The sequence below is a fragment of the Canis lupus genome, chromosome 31 (assembly GCF_048164855.1).
Source record: "Canis lupus baileyi chromosome 31, mCanLup2.hap1, whole genome shotgun sequence".
In the NCBI taxonomy this organism is placed as follows: Eukaryota; Metazoa; Chordata; class Mammalia; order Carnivora; family Canidae; genus Canis; species Canis lupus.
The window spans coordinates 14,498,865-14,517,495 of record NC_132868.1 but is presented as its reverse complement, the minus strand read 5'-3'; the positions used below and the strand labels follow the sequence as shown (position 1 = coordinate 14,517,495).

Genomic DNA, 18,631 nt, shown 5'->3' with positions numbered 1-18,631 from the left:
TACACCCAGTGTGGGGCTGAAACTCACGACCCCAAGACCCAGACTCACAAGGTCTACTGACTGAGCCAGCCAGACACCCCTACAATTAGCTACTTTTTAATGAAAATAAACGGATTCAGAAGACCTAGAGGTTTGGACACCTGGGTGGCTCAGCAGTTGAGCGTGACCCTGGGATCCTGGGATCGAGTCCCACATATCGGGCTCCCTGCATGGAGCCTGCTTCTCCCTCTGCCAGTATCTCTGCCTCTCTCTCGGTGTCTCTTATGAATAAATAAATAAAATCCTAAAAAAAAAAAAAAAAAAGAAAGAAAGAAAAAGAAAAGACCGAGATGTTGATACTACAGTATAATGATTTATAGAATAAAGTGGAATTTTCCACAAATTTTAAAAAAATACTCTTACTTGAAATTTATGAGAATTTACTGTCACAAGTTTTCTTGGTCTGCTAAGAACCCATTTCCTCAGAAACTATACAGAATTACCTTACAAAATGTAAATGCATGGAATAACTTTCTTTTTCTGTTTTGTTTTGAATAGCTATTTCTAAAATGCAGTATTTATTTTCTTGTAACTTCTCTTTTATCATTTACGACTCTCTTTCATTTAACCTTTCCAGAAGGAATTTCCATTTCTCTTTGCAGAGAAGTTTGTTAGTCAACAAGCATAACTTCAAAACACCCTGGAATTTGTGTAGAAGCGTAGAGCCATTGCATGTTTTCCTGAGAGAATTTAGCTGTTACTTCTATTGGATTTTTTTAAAGATTTATTTATTTATTAGAGAGAGAGAAAGAGAGAGCACATGCACACAAGTGGGAGGGAGAAGGAGAAAATCTCAACCGGACTCCCTGATGAGCGCAGAGCCCGACCTGGGGCTTGATCTCAGGACGCTGCTGAGACCATGACCTGAGCCGAAACCAAGAGTCAGATGCTCAAGTGACTGAGCCATCCAGGTGCCCCAATTTCTATTGATTTTAAAGATAAGGAATAGCAAATGACAATCCCTCACTATCTTCCAACCTAACTCCAGTCCTCCTTTTCTTGCCTTTTCCTACATCATGAAATTAAAGTCTGGGTTCTCCTCAGTCATGTCCTTAGATGTTATATTAATTTTCCATTGCTGCTGTAACAAAGTATCACAAAATTAACAGCTTAACACAGCACAAATTTTTTCTTACACTTCTGAAAGTTATAAGTCCAAAGTCAGGTCTTATGGGGAACAAATCAAGGTGCCTGTAGGGCTGTGTTTGTTCTGGAGGCTAAAGTGGAGAATCCATTCCCGGTCCTTTCCAGTTTCTAGAAGCCTCATGCATTCCTCGGTTCATGGTCCCACACCACTGTGCTCAGTTTCTGTCAACACATTTCCTTTTCTAACTCTGACCCTCCTGCCTATTTTAGAAGGATTCTTGTGCCCGCCCAAGTAAACCAGGATAATCGACCAATCTCACCCTTTATCACATCTGCAAAGTCCATCTTGCCATGGAAGGTAATATATTCACAGACTTCAGGGATTAGGTTATGGACATCGTTGCGGGGACCATTATTCTGTCTACTACAGATGGAGTTCTAATCTTATCATCCACTTGATCTGCTTTATAATTTTGTTGAGATTAGCACACTAACAGAAAAACACCATAAATGTTTTCTGCCTTTAAAACTAAAGTATAGGGGCACCCAGGTGGCTCAGTTGGTTAACTGTCTAGCTCATGATTTCAGCTCAGGTCGAGATTTCATGGGTCATGTGTTGGGCTTGGCACTCAACATGGAGTCTGCTTGACATTCCCTCACTCTGCCCCTGCCTCTCTCTCTCTCTCTCTTTAAAATAAATAAATAAATCTTAAAAAAATAAAACAGAACTAAAGTATAAAGACAACAGCTATGCCCATGAGAAGAGACAAAAGCAGAGATTAGGGTAAACATCTTCCATAATGATCTAGTTCTGTAATTATATAACCACACATCCTCTCTCTGCTAGTTCCCCATTTTCATACCTTGGCTCTGTCCATTCTCATATCTCCCATGCTTCACCTTTAACTAGGATCTCCTTTGGGCAGTAGGAACTCCCTATTCTAGGGTCAATAAGTTCCCCTACCTTCTTGAACAGTTTCTTAAATACAGTTCATGTCTCACTCTGATTAAGAGTTGGTTTTCTCTGGTGCCTGGGTGGCACAGTCAGTTGAGCATCTAACTCCTGGTTTCAGCTCAGGTCGTGATCTCAGGGTCATGAGATTGAGCCTATGTCAGGCTCCACACTCATCAGTGGAGTCTGCTTGAGCTCCTCTCTCCTTTTCCCTCTACCCCTCCCCACCAGGCGCATATGCCCACTCTCTCTCTAAAGTAAATAAATAAGTCTTTTTAAAAAATTTACCAAGGAATAAAAATTTTTTTCATCTGTTCCCTGGTGTGTTAGTCCTAACAGTGTTCTGTCTCTGTAGATGTCCATGGGTCCTGACCTCTCTCATTTATTTATTTATTTAAAGATTTTCTTTATTTATTTATGAGAGACACAGAGAGAGGCAGAGACATAGGCAGAGGGAGAAGCAAGCCCCCCTGGAGGAGCTGGATGAGGGACTTGATCTCAGGATCCCAGGGATCACACCCTGAGCCAAAGGCAGATGCTCAACCACCCAGGGGTCCCTATTTATTTGTTTAAGTTAATTTTTTTTTAGTCATCTCTACACCCATTGTGGGGCTTGAACTCACAACCTCGAGATCAAGAGTTGCATGCTCTTCCAACTGAGTCAGCCTAGTGCCTCTCACTTTTTAAAAGTTTATTATTATTATTATTATTATTATTATTATTATTTTTAGTAATTGACCTTTCTTCTTTAAAACTGCAATCCAACAACAACAACCAAAAAAACTGCAATCCAAAGTTGGGGCTTTATCTGTGACCAACTTTCCTGGTACTGAAAACCTCTTTCGTATTGTCTCAAACCTCTGGATATTACCTGTGCCTAGATCTCAGCAGCTGCATTCACCCTGAAGCTGATCATTCCTTGGGACCCTGAACTTTATAGATTCACATACTTCTTGACTACTGGGTTCTGCCATTGAGTGGACATTCCTCCAGTACCATTAAGTGGACCTTTATCCTGGGCACCTGTTCACTGAAGTGGACTGGTCCAGCTTCCGTTCAGTCTAGCTCACCAAGCTGCAATGAACTTTTCTGTGACCAGCTATGAAATGAGATACAGTAACATCCCACCCCCTAGCTTTCTACCACTCTCTCACTCCTTTCAAACTAGATTTTCCATGTCCCTCCTTTGTTCTCTGTCCCCTTGATATCTGCCTCACCCTATAGATGCTCTACTTCTCTCCTGTACCACTCTCTCAATGGCTCCAGGGCATTCCAACCATTGTAGATTCTTTCCTGTCTTGCCATATTCTCTTTGCCAATATTCCAAACCTGGTTAGTCCGTGGGGTAATCACTAAGACCATTATAAAACTTCAGTTCGGGGGATCCCTGGGTGGCTCAGCGGTTTGGTGCCTGCCTTTGGCCCAGGGCACAATCCTGGAGTCCCGGGATTGAGTCCAGCGTCGGGCTCCCTGTGTGGAGCCTGTCTCTGCCTCTCTCTCTCTCTCTCTCCATGTCTATCATGAATAAATAAATAAATCTCAAAAAAATAAGAATAAAAAAATAAAACTTTCAGTTCTCCCTTCAGATACCTGGTAGGATCTCATCTCTCCATTCCTCTACTTTGACCAATGAAATGTACTGCAACCTGCCAACAGCTATTCCTAGCCTCTACTTTTCTTTTCTTGTAGTACAGATCCCTGGTATCTTTGGCTATATTTCTCACTCACAAGCAAAAAGCTCTCAAACCTAGGTATTATGGTCTTAGCCTACTAGAGTTTTGCATTCATGTGTCCCAGTTGGAAACGCTCTTTAAACTTGACATGTCCTTGGGCAGCCCTGGTGGCTCAATGGTTTAGTGCCGCCTTTAGCCCAGGGTATGATCCTAGAGACCCAGGATCGAGTCCCATGTCGGGACTCCCTGCATGGAGCCTGCTTCTTCCTCTGCCTGTGTCCCTGCCTCTTTCTCTCTCTGTGTCTGTCATAAATAAATAAAATCTTTTTTAAAATAAATAAATAAATAATAAACTTGACATGTCCAAAAGTGAAATTATTCTGCTCTTCCAAAATTCAAACTCTGAGTTATTCTGGGCTAAGCCCAGTGACTCTCCCTGGTCCCCTCAGATCTGGTTAGTCGCTACGTCCTGTCAGTATCACCTTGCAGTACCTCTCCAAACTATACCCTCCATATGACAAACATGGCTACTAGCTCTTTTATTACCTGGTTTTTAGATTCATGCAATCACTGCCTCAGTTTCCCTTAAGTGATCAGACTCCAGAAGCCCAGATGCAAAATGATGTAGAAAAATACATATTAAAGTAAGGTTGAGGTTGCTACTTCTTGTCCAGGTACATACAGCAGTTCAGGACTCTCAGCTGAATGCCTGCTAGAAACGTGTTATTCACAAGTTGGGTCTCAGCATTTCTTATCCCCAACGATATCCTTGACACACTTGGAAATAGTACATCTTATGCTCAGTGAACATTGTCGCAAAGTTCTTTTGTAGTCCTCATGGCTCCACTGAAAATGTCAAACACGCTATTGTGAAAGGTTTCCAGAACTCACGCAATATCACTTTTCTTACAGCGTTCTCCCAGCCTTGTCCCAGACGCTTTGATCTTCTTGTTCCCCTGCCATCTTTTTGTATCAGGGCCTAAAAATAGGCACCATCTTATAAGCCTCAAATATAAATATATAAACCTGGAAGAATCAGCCTCAACAACAATAATCGACCCAGCCTCCTACCCGTCTTCATTTTTAGCTCATTTTCTTCAGAAGATGCTTCCAGTTCTTTTCCTGAGGGGCAGCATGGATCACATTACCCCTCTCTAAAACTTTTAGTTGCTCACACTAACTACAAGATCCAACCCAAACTCATTTGCATGGTGTCTTAGACCATTCGGGCTGCTATCACCAAATACCATAAGCTGTTGTTATAAATGGCAGCAATTCATTTCTTGTAGTTCTGGAGGCTGGAGGTTTAAGATCAAGGTACCAACAGGGTTGGTTTCTTCTGAAGCCTCTCTCACTAGTTTGTAGATGGCCATCTTCCACCTCTGTCCTCACATGGTCTTTCCTCTGTGTGCATGTGTCTCTATGTCCAAATTTCCTCTCCTTGTAAACATGAATCATATTGGATTAGGACCCGCCTTAAAGACTTCATTTTAACTTAATTACCTCTTTGATGAACATGCACCAATACACTGGTTTTTTGTTTTAATATTTTATTTATCTATTTGAGAGAGAGAGAGCACGAGCAGAGGGGAGGGGCAGAGGCAGAACCAGACTCCCCACTAAGCAGGGAGCCTGAGCTGAAGGCAGATGCTTAACCGACTGAGCCACCCAGGTGCCCCTTCAATATGCTGGGTTTTATTTTTTATTTTAAAAGTATTTTATTTATTTATTAGAGACACACTGAGAGAGAGGGAGAGAGAGTGAGACAGAGGGAGAAGCAGGCTCTCTGCAGGGAGCCCAATGTGCGACTCGATCCTGGACCAGGGATCATGGCCTGAGCTGAAGGCAGATGCTCAACCACTTAGCCACCCAGGTGTCTCAATACACTGGTTTTTAAAAGGTAGATTTGACTTAAACAGGTAGAGATAGAGGATGCTGTAAGGATGCCTTATTGTGAGCAAAGCTCAGGGGCAAGGAAACTTCAGGGAACGCCGAGTGGCCAGTTTGACTGGCTAGAGAACCAGGTGTGGCAAATGAGGATGGATAGGCTGTCCTATGGATTAAACTGGGTCCCCCCCCCCCCAAATTTCTATGTTAAAGTCCTAATCCTTGGTACCTCAGAATGTAACTATATTTGGAAATAAACTCTTTAAAGAGGTAATTAGCAGACAGCCCCTCTGCTATCCTACCTGCCACTCTCTTGAAGTGTATTCAGTAAACTTCTATGACCAATGAAAATAAGTAACTAAATAAAAAAAAGAGGCAATCAAGTTAAAATGAGGTTTTTAAAGGTGGGCCCCAATCCTAATCCTCGCTATCTTTCATGAAGTCTTTGCAAACACTGAATTAGTAAATACTGAACAATTGCTACTAAGGAAAATACAGGGTTAAGTTCCTGTGAACCTCTGTTCGCAACATTTTCATCAATTGATTAATATGTATTCTTCTTTTATGTGTGATTCTGTTTAAAGCTGTTTTATTTAATATATATCATTGATTAACATTGTAGCACATGTATTTGTTTCTGTCAGGCACATCACAGCCTTCTCTGCTTAGGAACATTAGACCACACCTCAGCCCTATGCTGGAGGGCCATTTTTAATGACAAAATCGCCAAGAAAAGTCACAAAAATGTGAAAACATGGCCCAAAACAGACTTAAAGATTACTTGTTTTCAATATTGGTTGAAGCAAGACAGCAAAGTATCACCGTATTTAAACTCAGTGGGGAACATGCCTGTCAGGTGACTCAAATTTTTCATTGCACTGACATGTTCACAAATGACTGCAGAAGTGCCCTTTTGTACTTTGATTTGGGGATTGCAAACAAATTCTAGCAAGTAGATGAGTTCACAAATATGGGAATCTAAATAATGAGGATCACCTGTGCTATTAATTTCATTTTATCGATAAAGAAACTAAGACTCAAAGCAGTTAAAAATCTTACACAAATTTACAGTTTGTGAGATTGGCACAGCCAGGATTCAAACTCCATTTTTTAGAGGAGAGAAATGTTTTTCACCTATACTGAGTCAGGATAGGATAAAGCGAGTCAGAGAGGGATCTCTGGGTGGCGCAGCGGTTTGGCGCCTGCCTTTGGCCCGGGGCGCGATCATGGAGACCCTGGATCGAATCCCACGTTGGGCTCCCGGTGAATGGAGCCTGCTTCTCCCTCTGCCTGTGTCTCTGCCTCTCTCTCTCTCTCTCTCTCTGTGACTATCATAAATAAATAAATAAATAAAATCTTAAAAAAAAAAAAGAGTCAGAGAAATAAGTCAAGCACCTTAACACAGAGGCTGCAAATAGCTAACAAGCTTTACAAAAACTTGCCAATTACAGGAAGCACGTTTCGTGGGAATGGCAAAAAATATCAGGATGGGCAGTTTCACATTATTTTTTTTTTAATATTTTAGCTCAAAGGTTGAGCATTTTTTTAAAAAGATTTTATTTATTGGGATCCCTGGGTGGCGCAGCAGTTTGGCGCCTGCCTTTGACCCAAGGCACGATCCTGGAGACCCGGGATTGAGTCCCACGTCGGGCTCCCAGTGCATGGAGCCTGCTTCTCCCTCTGCCTGTGTCTCTGCCTCTCTCTCTCTCTCTCTGTGTGACTATCATAAATAAATAAATAAATAAATAAATAAATAAATAAATAAATAAATAAATAATAAATTTTTTAAAAAAGATTTTATTTATTCATAGAGACAGAAAGAGAAAGAGAGGCAGAGACAGAGGCAGAGGGAGAAGCAGGCATCATACAGAAAGCCTGGTGGGGGACTCGACCCAGGGTTTCCAGGATCACGCCCTGGGCTGCAGGCGTCGTTAAACCGCTGCGCCACCAGGGCTGCCCCAGTTTCACACTTTAAACAAAGAGGATAATTGTTAGAAGTACAGCACTGATATATCGATCTGATGGCCCTAGAGCCCACCTGACCAAAATCCATAGCCTCTGTTTCTTCAGAGTTTATGTTGTCATCTTCTCAATATAATTCTATTTAAAAAAATAAAAGAACATTCAGACCCAGGCATACGGGGTATACAAAAGCGTAACTGGAGCCATACTATAATAGTGCAATTCAAGGAATTAGTTGTCAAGCCTATAAAGGAGGTTTCATGCACCAAGAGCATAGTATAACTATATCACAGTAAGCCATTTTTTAAAAAATTTTATTTATTCATTCATGAGAGATACACACACAATCAGAGAGAGAGAAAGAGAGAGGCAGAGACACAGGCAGAGGGAGAAGCAGGCTCCATGGAGGGAGCCCGACGTGGGACTCCATCCCGGGACTCCAGGATCATACCCTGGGCTGAAGGCAAGTGCTAAACCGCTGAGCCACTCAGGGATCCCCACAGTAAGCCATCTTTTAAAAAGCATTTATTCATCAAAAAAAAATTTATTGAGCTGCTACCATGTACTGAGTTAGGTTAGGTACTCAACATCAGTAGTTGATATGAAATTGCTTCTGCCTTGACCATATTCACAGCATTGTACCTGAGACTTGTATAGAATAATAGTGTGTGCCCATGTGTGTGAACTCCTTGGCAGTTCCCATCCACTCCTCTCTCCCACCCATACCTAATGCATCTGTAGTTGTGCACAGCTGTTCAGAGCCTCCCAGGAGAACTCAAACCATTTCCCTTAGGACTGAGATAGATACAACAAATGGGCTGATCCGGGAATGTCAGAAGTCAAATTACAAAGCAATTTCAAGATATCTGAGAGGCAAAAAGGAGTCAGGAATGATGAGTGAGGGCAATAAGAGATTCTGGGAGTCTCAGGGAAATGGTGGCTTGGGCCAATTTAGGAGGACTCTTTCTCGAACTTGTCTTCACTGATCCACCACGTATTCCTCATTTTCTTCCTTTTTTTTAAGATTTATTTATTTATTTATTTATTTATTTATTTATTTATTTATGATAGGCATAGAGAGAGAGAGAGAGAGAGGCAGAGACACAGGAGGAGGGATAAGCAGGCTCCATGCCAGGAGCCTGACGTGAGACTCGATCCCGGGACTCCAGGATCGTGCCCTGGACCAAAGGCAGGTGCTAAACCGCTAAGCCACCCAGGGATCCCCTCTTCTTCCTTCCTAAGGGATCTCATCCAATTTCTGGTTTCAAATTCAGTCAAGGTACCAACAGGAAACAGACGGCACACTCCAACTAAGGTAATGGAAGCAGGGTCCACTAAATGATGTCCTTAGTGTTTATAAAAGTATGAGGATATCAGTACTCTGAAGCCAGTGAGAGGAGGAGCTGTCTCCAACCATGGCCCTGCAGGGGTGCAGGGAGGAAAGTTACTGCATCTGGAGAGAGAGCTGTGTGGTGACCTGCTTGACAGGGGCCATGAATTTTCCCAGAGAGACTCAGGCAATGGAGGGGAAAGTGCCGGGAGGGAGCTGGGGGAGTAACCTATGATGTCTTACTCTCCTCCATTCTGATCTGAACCCAGCCAGAAACCAGAAGGTTGAAGTCCGTCCATCCACTTAATTGATACTGGTTACTCTGTACGGAGGCAGAGAGAAGGGTGGAGAGGTAAGGAGAGAGAATCTGGAAGGCCTACAAAGATATTCAGCACACAGTTATACAGTTAAGACCCCCAGGCTTGTATAGCTCCAACGCTAAGCTTTCTAGTTGAATCGCAATGGCCTACTTGAACATTCTCCACCCAAATTTTCACTTGATTTTCCCCTGCCACAGCCTGGTCCCCTCCTAACCCATTCCTTTCCCATTTCCCTCCAGTTTTACCACCGTTCACTTGGTCGCTTAGGCCCAAACCTAGCTTTTATCCCTACATCATTTATTTCTCTTCCATCCAAACCATGAGCAAGTTATGTCAGCTCCAGTTTTAAGGAGTGTCCAGAATATGTCCATACCCACATCATCTCTTGTTTGTGCGACTGCCATAGACTACTAACTGGTTTCCCCACCTCCATTCTTACTCCCACTAGGGTCTATTCTACTTTTGGCCCCACTAGGTCTCCTGTACCCTGTCTACATTTTCCTTCCAGAAACTATCTCCACTCAAATGCCTGTTACATGTTTATTCCTTTGTCTGTTTCTTATTTTCTCCATTAAAGTGTAGGCTTCATGAAGGCAGGGATCTTCTTGTCTGCTGAGTCATCCCCTCAGTTGAATAAAACGAAATATTTCTTGAATGAAAAAATGGATAATGCTTCTGTGAAAGATGCTGCTAAGAGAATGAGAAGACATATGGCAGATTGGGAGAAAATGTTTGCAAAAGACACTCATTAAAAAAAAAAAAAAACTATTATCCAAACTATACATAGAACCTTTAAATTTCAACAATAAGAGAAACAACTTGATTTTTAAAATGGGCAAAAGTCCTGAACAATTGTATCACCAAAGAAGACATACAGATATTTTCCCCATTCTCCATCATGGCACAGGATCAGGAGGAAAAAAAAGAGAACCCTATATGGGAAATTTACATCCACAAACTGCCACAATGCCTGTGTTGAGAAAGGAGAGACAAATTGACCCTGGCTGCCAAGGTGGTGGAGCAGCTTACAGGTCAGGCTCCTGTGCCCTCCAAAGCTAGATATGCCATCAGATCCCTTGGCATCAGAAGAAATGAAAAGGCTACACAGTAGCCAACACAGAAGAAATTCTAGAGATAGTTCTAAAGGCATGAGAGGTATGAGTAAAATAACTTCTCAGATGCTGGAAACTTTGGTTTTGAGATCCAAGAATACATTCATCTGGGAATCAAATATGACCCCAGTTTTGGTATCCACAGCCTGGACCCCTACATGGTGCTGAGTAGGCCAAGTTTCAGCACTGCAGACCACAAACACAGGACAATCGGCATTGGGACCACACAGAATTAGCAAAGAGGAGGCTCTGTGCTGATTCTAGTAGAAGTATGATGGGATCATCCTTCCTGGAAAATGAATGCCTATTACTATCCAAAAGGCCCATAACATTTTTCCAAAAAGAAGAAAAAGAGGAAGAAGAAGAAGAAGAAGAAGAAGAAGAAGAAGAAGAAAAGAAGAAGAAGAAAAGAAGGAATACAGATGGCAGATAAGCACATGAAAAGATGTTGAACATTATGTCATTAGGGAATTGCAAAATAAAACAAAATATCATGGGGCGCCTCAGTTCGTTCAATGTCTAACTCTTGGTTTCAGCTCAGGTCATGATCTCAGGATGGTGAGATCAAGCCCTGTGTCAGGCTCTGCACTCAGCAATGTCTGTTTGAGATTGTCTCTCCCTCTGGCCCTCTCCACCCACTCTATCTCTCTAAATAAACAACAACAAAAACCACGAGATATCACTACATACCCATCAGAACGGCCAAACTCCAAAACACTGCCAACACCAAACGTTGACAGGGATGTGTGAAGCAATAGGACCTCTCATTGTTGCTGGTTAGAATGCAAACCGGCACAGCCACTTTGAGAGACAATTTAGTTGTTTCTAATAAAACTGAATAAACTCTTACCATATGATCCAGTCATTGTGATCCTTCGAATTTACCCAGATGAGGGATGCCTGGGTGGCTCAGTGGCTGAGCATCTGCCTTCGGCTCAGGTTGTGATCCTGGGGTCCTGGGATCGAGTCCCACATCGGGCTCCCTGCAGAGAACCTACTTCTCCAACTCCTTCTGCTTCCTTATCTCTTTTTCTGTGTCTCTCATGAATAAATAAAATCTTTTAAAAAAATTTACCCAAATGAGTTTAAACTTAAGCCCACGCACAACTTGCACACAGATGTTTATAGCAGTTTTAGTCATAATTGCCAAAACCTGGAAGCAGCCAAAATGTCCTTCAGTAGGTAAATGCATACATAAGTCAACTCTGGTACTTTAGACAATGGAATTTATTCAGTACTCAAAACAACTGAGCCATCAAGCTGTGAAAAAAATGTGGCAGAACCTTAAATGCATATGACTAAGTGAAAGAAACCAATTTGAAAAGACAACATACTGTTGAGTCCAGCTATATGACATTCTGGAAATGGCTAAGCTATGGAGATAGTTGAAAGGATCAGTGGTTGCCGGGGTGGGGGGCTGGGGGGTGAGATGAACAGGTTGCACACAGAAGGTTTTTAGGGCAGTGAGACTATTTGGTATCATACTATAATGGTGGGCACGTGCCAATATACATTGTCAACACTCAGAGAAGTACACCACCAAGAGTGAACCCTAATGTAAACTATGGACTTTGGGTCATAATGTAAGTTCAACGACAGCAACAATTTACGCTTCTAGTTTGCGATGTTGACGGTGGAGGAGACTATGCATGTGTGGGAGAGAGAGAATGTGGGAACTCTCTGTCCTTTCTGCTCCATTTTACCAAGAACCTAAAACTACTCTAAAAATAAAGTCTATTAAAAAAAAAAGAAGAAGAAGAAGAAGAGGGACACCTGGGTGGCTCAGTCGGTTAGCATCTGCCATCGGCTCAGGACATGATCTTGGGATTCTGGGATTAAGCCCCAAATCAGGCTCCCTGCTCAGCGGGAAGTCTGCTTCTTCCTCTCCCTCTCCCTCTGCTCCTCTCACCCCCGCTTGTGCTCGCTCTCACTCTCTCTCTCCTCTCTTTAATGAATAAATACAATTGTTTAAAAAATCACAGGAAGAGCATGTATAGAGACCCTGAAGAAAATAATCAGAAGTCTCAAAAATCCTGGTTTGGTACTCTTGTACGAATGCAATACGTAGTGGGGAGACGGAACGGGGAGATGGTACTGCTTCTACAGCTCCAAATAGAAAAATCATAGCTGATTAGTCCAGCTTGGGTTACAAACCTACTTCATGACTGACTCAGGGAATAGACTACAAGAATCCAAGAATTCACTTGCCAGGGACTCTGCTGGTCAGTGGACACCAGTAGGGCCATCCTCAAAGCTGAGGTCATGATACATCCATATATATTGTTATATGACCACTGCTGGGATACCCCAAGTACCTGTCTGCTTCCCATTACCGTGGCCCATGCCATGCCCCCTGGATCTCCTCTCATCATCCAGCTACTAAAAGAGAAGCTCCACAACCCAGCTTGGCCTCAATGGCTGATTTGCAGTTTGATCAATTGGGCTACCCTGTAACAGTTGTTAAATATTTTGATCAGGGCCTCCCAGGTGGCTCAGTGGTAGCGCCGCCATCAGCCCAGGGCCTAATCCTGAAGACCCGGGATCAAGTCCCACGTCAGGCTCCCTGCATGGAGTCTGCTTCTCCCTCTGCCTGTGTCTCTGCCTCACTCTCTGTGTGTGTGACTATCATAAAAAAAAAAAAAAAAACACTAAAAAATTTTTAAAAATGTTTGATTGTCACCATCTTGAAATTTTTTTTTAAGATTTATTTATTTACTTGAGGGGTGTGAGGAGTGACAGAGAAAGGAGAGAGTTTTAAGCATACTGCGCAGAGCACAGAGCCAGACATAGGGCTAGATCTCACAACCTTACCATCACGACCTGAGCCAAAATCAGGAGTTGACTGATCAACCAACTCTGCCACCAGGCACCTCACCATCTTGAAATTCTTACTACATTTTGTTGTTTTTTTAAAGATTTTTATTTATTTATTTATGACACACACACACAGAGGCAGAGACACAGGCAGAGGGAGAAGCAGGCTCCACGCAGGGAGCCTGACGTGGGACTCAATCCCGGGTCCCCAGGATCACACCCTGGGCTGAAGGCGGCACTAAACCACTGAGCCACCCAGGCTGCCCTCTTACTACATTTTGAACAAAGGCCTTGCATTTTCATTTTCACTAGGCCTCAAGAATTATGCAGCTTGTTTTGATTTTGCCTTTTATCCCTGGAAATGGGGTATTATGATTACATGGTTGAAGTAGGGAGAAAGCTAGAAAAGAACAGAAGTAAATGCTCCACACACTAATATTAAATGTCACTGAACATGTGCACTTGCAATTTGAGGGATAAATGGAGTCATTGGGACAGTTCAAGGGAGGAGGCTCTTAGAATAAGCCCTTAGGGCTCCTGGATGGTGCAGTCAGTTTAGCGACCGACTCTTGATTCTGGCTCAGGTTGTGATCTCAGAGTGGTGATCTCAGGATTGTGATCTCAGGGTTGGGAGATCGAGCCCCATGTTGGGCTCAGCACAGAGTATTTGGGACTCCCTCTTTCTCTTCTTTCCCTTCCTCTCTCTCTCTCTCTAAAATAAATAAATTGTTGAAAAAGAAGTAGTAATAAGCCCTAATACAAAGCTCTAAAAAATACTTTCAGAAATCAGGAGTGGTTGGCGTGGGATTGAATAGGAAGAGGCGTATGAGTTCCTAGTGGTGTTTAATATCTTGATAGAAGTGTATATGCATTTTTCAAAACTCAGCAAATGTACATTTAAGATTTGTGCATTTCATTGTAAATATTATATCAGAAGAAATATTGAACTATAGTTAATGATATGCATGATGAAATATTTAGGGGGAAGTATACTCATGCCTGCAATTTTGATGTTTGAATGCATCAAAAAAATAGATGGCTTAAGATATGCACAAGGGGATGGATATATGGATGATGAAGACAGTAGATGAATATGTATGTGATAGGGTCAGTACAACAGAATAGTGGTAACTCTGGGCGATGAATATATAGGTATCCACTCTAAAATTCTTTCAACTTCCCCATGTCTGAACTTTTTCGTATTATTTTTTAAAAAGATTTTATTAACTTATTAGTGGAGAGAGAGAAAGAGAAAGAGAGCACAAGCAGGGGGAGTGGCAGGCAGAGGGAGAGGGAGGAGGAAGGCTCCCCACAGAGCAGGGAACACCATGCGGTGGGACACGATTCCCAAGACCCCGGGATCATAACCTGAACTGAGGGCAGATGCTTAACCGACTGAGCCACTCAGGCACTCTGAACTTTTTCATATTAAAAAGTTAAGGAAAAATATTTTCAGAAGAAATAGGCAGCTTCCATTTGTTTTTGAGATTTGTTAAGGGCCCAACATTTTTATGGACTTGACAGTTATTGTGAGACAGAACACCTAAGCAAGTAGCTGAATTGTATTTTGCTTAAATTAAAAACTCAAAGATGCTCTTTTCAGATCTCACAGTCTTAATAAGTTTATGAAGACTGTAAATGGAAGATTGCTTGTGCTCATTTAAAAGCCATTTGTGCCTGTATGAGTCTAAGAATTTGAAGTCCTCAGAATGATCTCTAATGCATGAAGTGTACGCTCTCAGCAGTGTTTTTCCTCTTTTCTTGACGTCAGTTGCCATTTGTAAGGGTTGCCAAGGTAATGACCAGACACATCTAAAGACAAGCCTACAAGAAAGGACAGCATACTTATTTTTTCCCTTTTAACATCAAATATATTTAAAATTCATAACACATTCAGTTTGATGAAATTCTACTTCACAGAGAACCAAACTTCACAGTACAGAAAAGAACTCTCCCCTGCCTTGTCCTTGCAGCTCTGCCTTAAAAGACTGGATTTGTTCAAAAACTGCACATAGACGTTTATATACACCACAGTTGTTGGTTTTTTCTGGGGAAAAAATGCGAGGTGCGGCTGTATTTCATAAAATCACACTGGTAAAGTCAACAGAAAGATCTAGTTTGCCTCAAAGGCAGGCATGGAAAAAATTGGGACTATTCAAAAAAGAAATATTTCATGTTCCCTGTAAAGTAGTTGATTTTTGAAAATTACTTAAGAAATAATACTTGGGGTTATCAAATCAACATCGTTAATTACTAATAGGATAGACTTGTCACATCACTCTAACTCTAAATTTAGTATCAACACAAGTGTAAGTTTTACAACTTTACACATTAACAAATATGCTTTTGTTTTGTGGCAGCAATAAATAAACCATTCTGGATTGAGGAGAAACCCCATCACAGTTAAAGTGAATTTCATTCTGTTTTGAAATGCACTCAATCTAATATTAGAAAACCAAGCTCTCCCATGCACTTCAATATTCTATTTCTGCTGGTGGCTCTTCCATTTCAAAACAAGTTCTTACTATTATATACTCTTAAGTATGTATGTTTTGGTGTCATTGAAATTCATATATTTATATTTCAAATGAAATTAAATACATTGAGCAAAAGTTGTTTTCTAAGGAAATCCTTTGCAAAATGCAGAAGTCGTTTTTTGTCTGAACAAACATTTGAAAAATGTTTACATGCAATACAGAGACTTTTTGTTCTTGAGCATACTTGCCTCTCTAGGATGCCAAACATTAGAGGATCAGAAATATATCTTGTCCTCAAACACCCTTAGATTCTCTTAATAGTCCATTGTGAATTTGATAATCAAATATATTTACCTTTTTTTTTTTTAGACAATTTCTAATTTACAGCCTGAACCACTTTTTGAGGAGAAGATTCCATAACCTTGGTACCCAGTGTGTCAGATGGCAGTGGACCTCTTTTCAAACTTTAAATCATGTGCCCTTTTGGTATGGAGTTTGATGGAAAATTCTGTTTCCATTCACACGGCCCACTTCTTTCTTCCCTTCATGGGGCTGAGTCATAGGGCTTTCCTGAGTTTCTGCCACAGCCCCACGACTGAGAGTCCAAACCCCTGCAGGTCATTCTCTCTCCTTTGGTCATTTTGGAATTTCTGCTTTGGAGCTCCCCAGCTCCATTATGTCTTCCTTGAGAGTCAACGCCATTTCACAGAGTGCGCAAATGGATTTCAGTTTGATTCTTAAAACAAATAAGTGGATTGATAAATGTTGAATGGTAACATCTTCATGGGGTGGAGACTGCTGGTTTGGGAAATGGGGACGGGAGGGGGAAAGTACCTCCCTGGATTGGGTTAGCATTCTCAAATTTTCTGAACCTCTTTTTTGCTTGAATTTTAAGGGTGAAAAACATCTGTAAATGAATCCCTTATGGGCAACTCTATGACAGTTAATCAGTCAATGACTATTGATTGAGCCACTGCTTTGGTGCCTGGCACCACACCGGGATATTACGGCATTGTGCCTTCCTGTGATTTTCCCAAGTATCAAGCTTCAGAGCCTATGGAAAGGAGACCAGTATGACTCTGAAGCAGGCACAATCTGCCCATCCCTAGGTGCCTATCCCTTACAAATTCTCTTTGGCTTTAGGTTCATTTTTCTAGCTCTTCTTGCAGTGACCTGCCCAGGCCTCCTGTCTTGCTTCATCAGCACCAGCTCTGCACTTCCACAGCCCACTTGCCTCACTTGCCTGGTTCTTAATTCTGGCGGGCTTTCCTACTAAGAGAGTCTCTCCCCATTTGCCCCAGACTCAAGCTCACCTTCCTGCTCCATCCCAGCCTTCTACCCAAAGGAAAAGATGAGACTTTTTAGCTTTTACCAGATAGACTTGGAAAGGGGAGGGGAAGTTCCTGACTGTAACTCAGAGCATTAATACTGGCGGCAATGCAGTTGAGAGCTGAGTGAACTTGGGCAAATTATTAACAATTCTGAATCTGTCTTCTTTTCAGTGAAATAGGAATGATAGTGCTGACTTCCTTGGGTTATTGGCGGGATTAAGTAAGACAATATACAGAAAGAACCTTATGCATAACAGGCTATTAAAAATATGGTTGCCATTATTACTTTGAGATTATTTCTGAATTATTGTGTGTAGTATTTCTGTGGAAGCCTGAGCCCAGGTTTAAAAACAACAAGAAGATAATAACAAGGAAATAAATCCATTTGGCCCATAGAAGTTTAGAGTGGAAGTGAAGAAATGGCCCATAGCCACTCTATTTATCCAAGCTTCTCGTTTTTACGCATACTCATTTATGAAATGCTTTCTATTTGCCAGGTGTTGTGCTGGTAATAGCTGAGTAGACAGATGTTCCTCTCCTCCGGACTTGCAATCTAGTCAAGGAGATAAACATGTAAATAACCATCTAGCGATTTATAACAAATATTGAAAGGGTCAAATTGCTGTGAGAAGCCCTTGACTCTGCCTGGAAAGGTCTGGAAAGACCAATCCCTGTTTTCAGTTCCCTGTAGAAGCAGCAAGGCTAAGAGGAAAGCTTTTACACCGTTGATCTAGCCAGGATTGAAAACTGTGGCCTGTGGGTTATATTAGGACCACAAACTTGTTTTGTTTGGTTCATACAGGTTCTTTTTAAAGATTTATTTATATTTAAAGAGAGAGAGAGTGCACGTGTGTGCAGTGGGGAGGGGCAGAGGGAGAGGGAGGGAGAGAATACGGCGCACACTCTCCACTGAGCACAGAGCCCAGTGCAGCAGAGCTGCTCTCAAAACCCTGAGTTGATGACCTGAGCCAAAAATCAAAAGCTGGACGCTTAACCGACTGAGGCACTCAGGCACCCCGGTCCCTACAGGGTTTTAAAAATCAAGATAATCTCACATAATCCAGGATTATGGATTTTCTGAAAAATTTTAAGATCTGGAAATTCTGGACCCAAATCAACTGGATCTAGACTAGTGTTTTCAGTTTGTTTTATAACCAAACCACTGGACCCATCTGTTTAACTTACTTACCTGTTGTAGGCATTTGAGATTTCAATGTTTCAACCAGGCACACTTGGGTCCAAATCTTAGTTTTACCATAGACTAATTGTATTGCCTTCAGCAGTTGACTCTCCATTACCTGCATCTTAAATGGGATCCATACCACCACCTTTTCCTCTTACACAAAGTGGACTCCAAGAGAGCATGGATTTGAGCAGCATTTTTCAGAATGTGGTCAACAAAGTGTTTGTCAATATCACCAATAACAATACTTATAAAATTTACCTGCATATGGGTCACCGGGTTTTCTATAGACTGTGCTCTTTCTCTTTTTTTAAGGTTTTATTTATTTATTCATGAGAGACAGAGAGAGAGAGGCAGAGATCTAGTCAGAGGGAGAAGTGGGACTGGATCCCAGGACCCTGGGATCATGCCCTGAGCCATCCAGGTGCCCCAACAGTACTCTTTCAAAGTCATAGAGCTGTGTGA

General features: G+C 41.8%; 1 protein-coding gene and 1 pseudogene across 1 annotated transcript in view; one reads left to right on the top strand and one right to left on the bottom strand.

Annotated features, from left to right (window-relative positions):
- Nucleotides 1-18,631, bottom strand: part of ACTL6A (actin like 6A) — a 65,572-nt gene that overhangs the window by 39,513 nt on the left and 7,428 nt on the right. The window lies entirely within an intron of this gene.
- On the top strand, nt 10,148-10,661 carry LOC140622044 (large ribosomal subunit protein uL5-like; annotated as a pseudogene).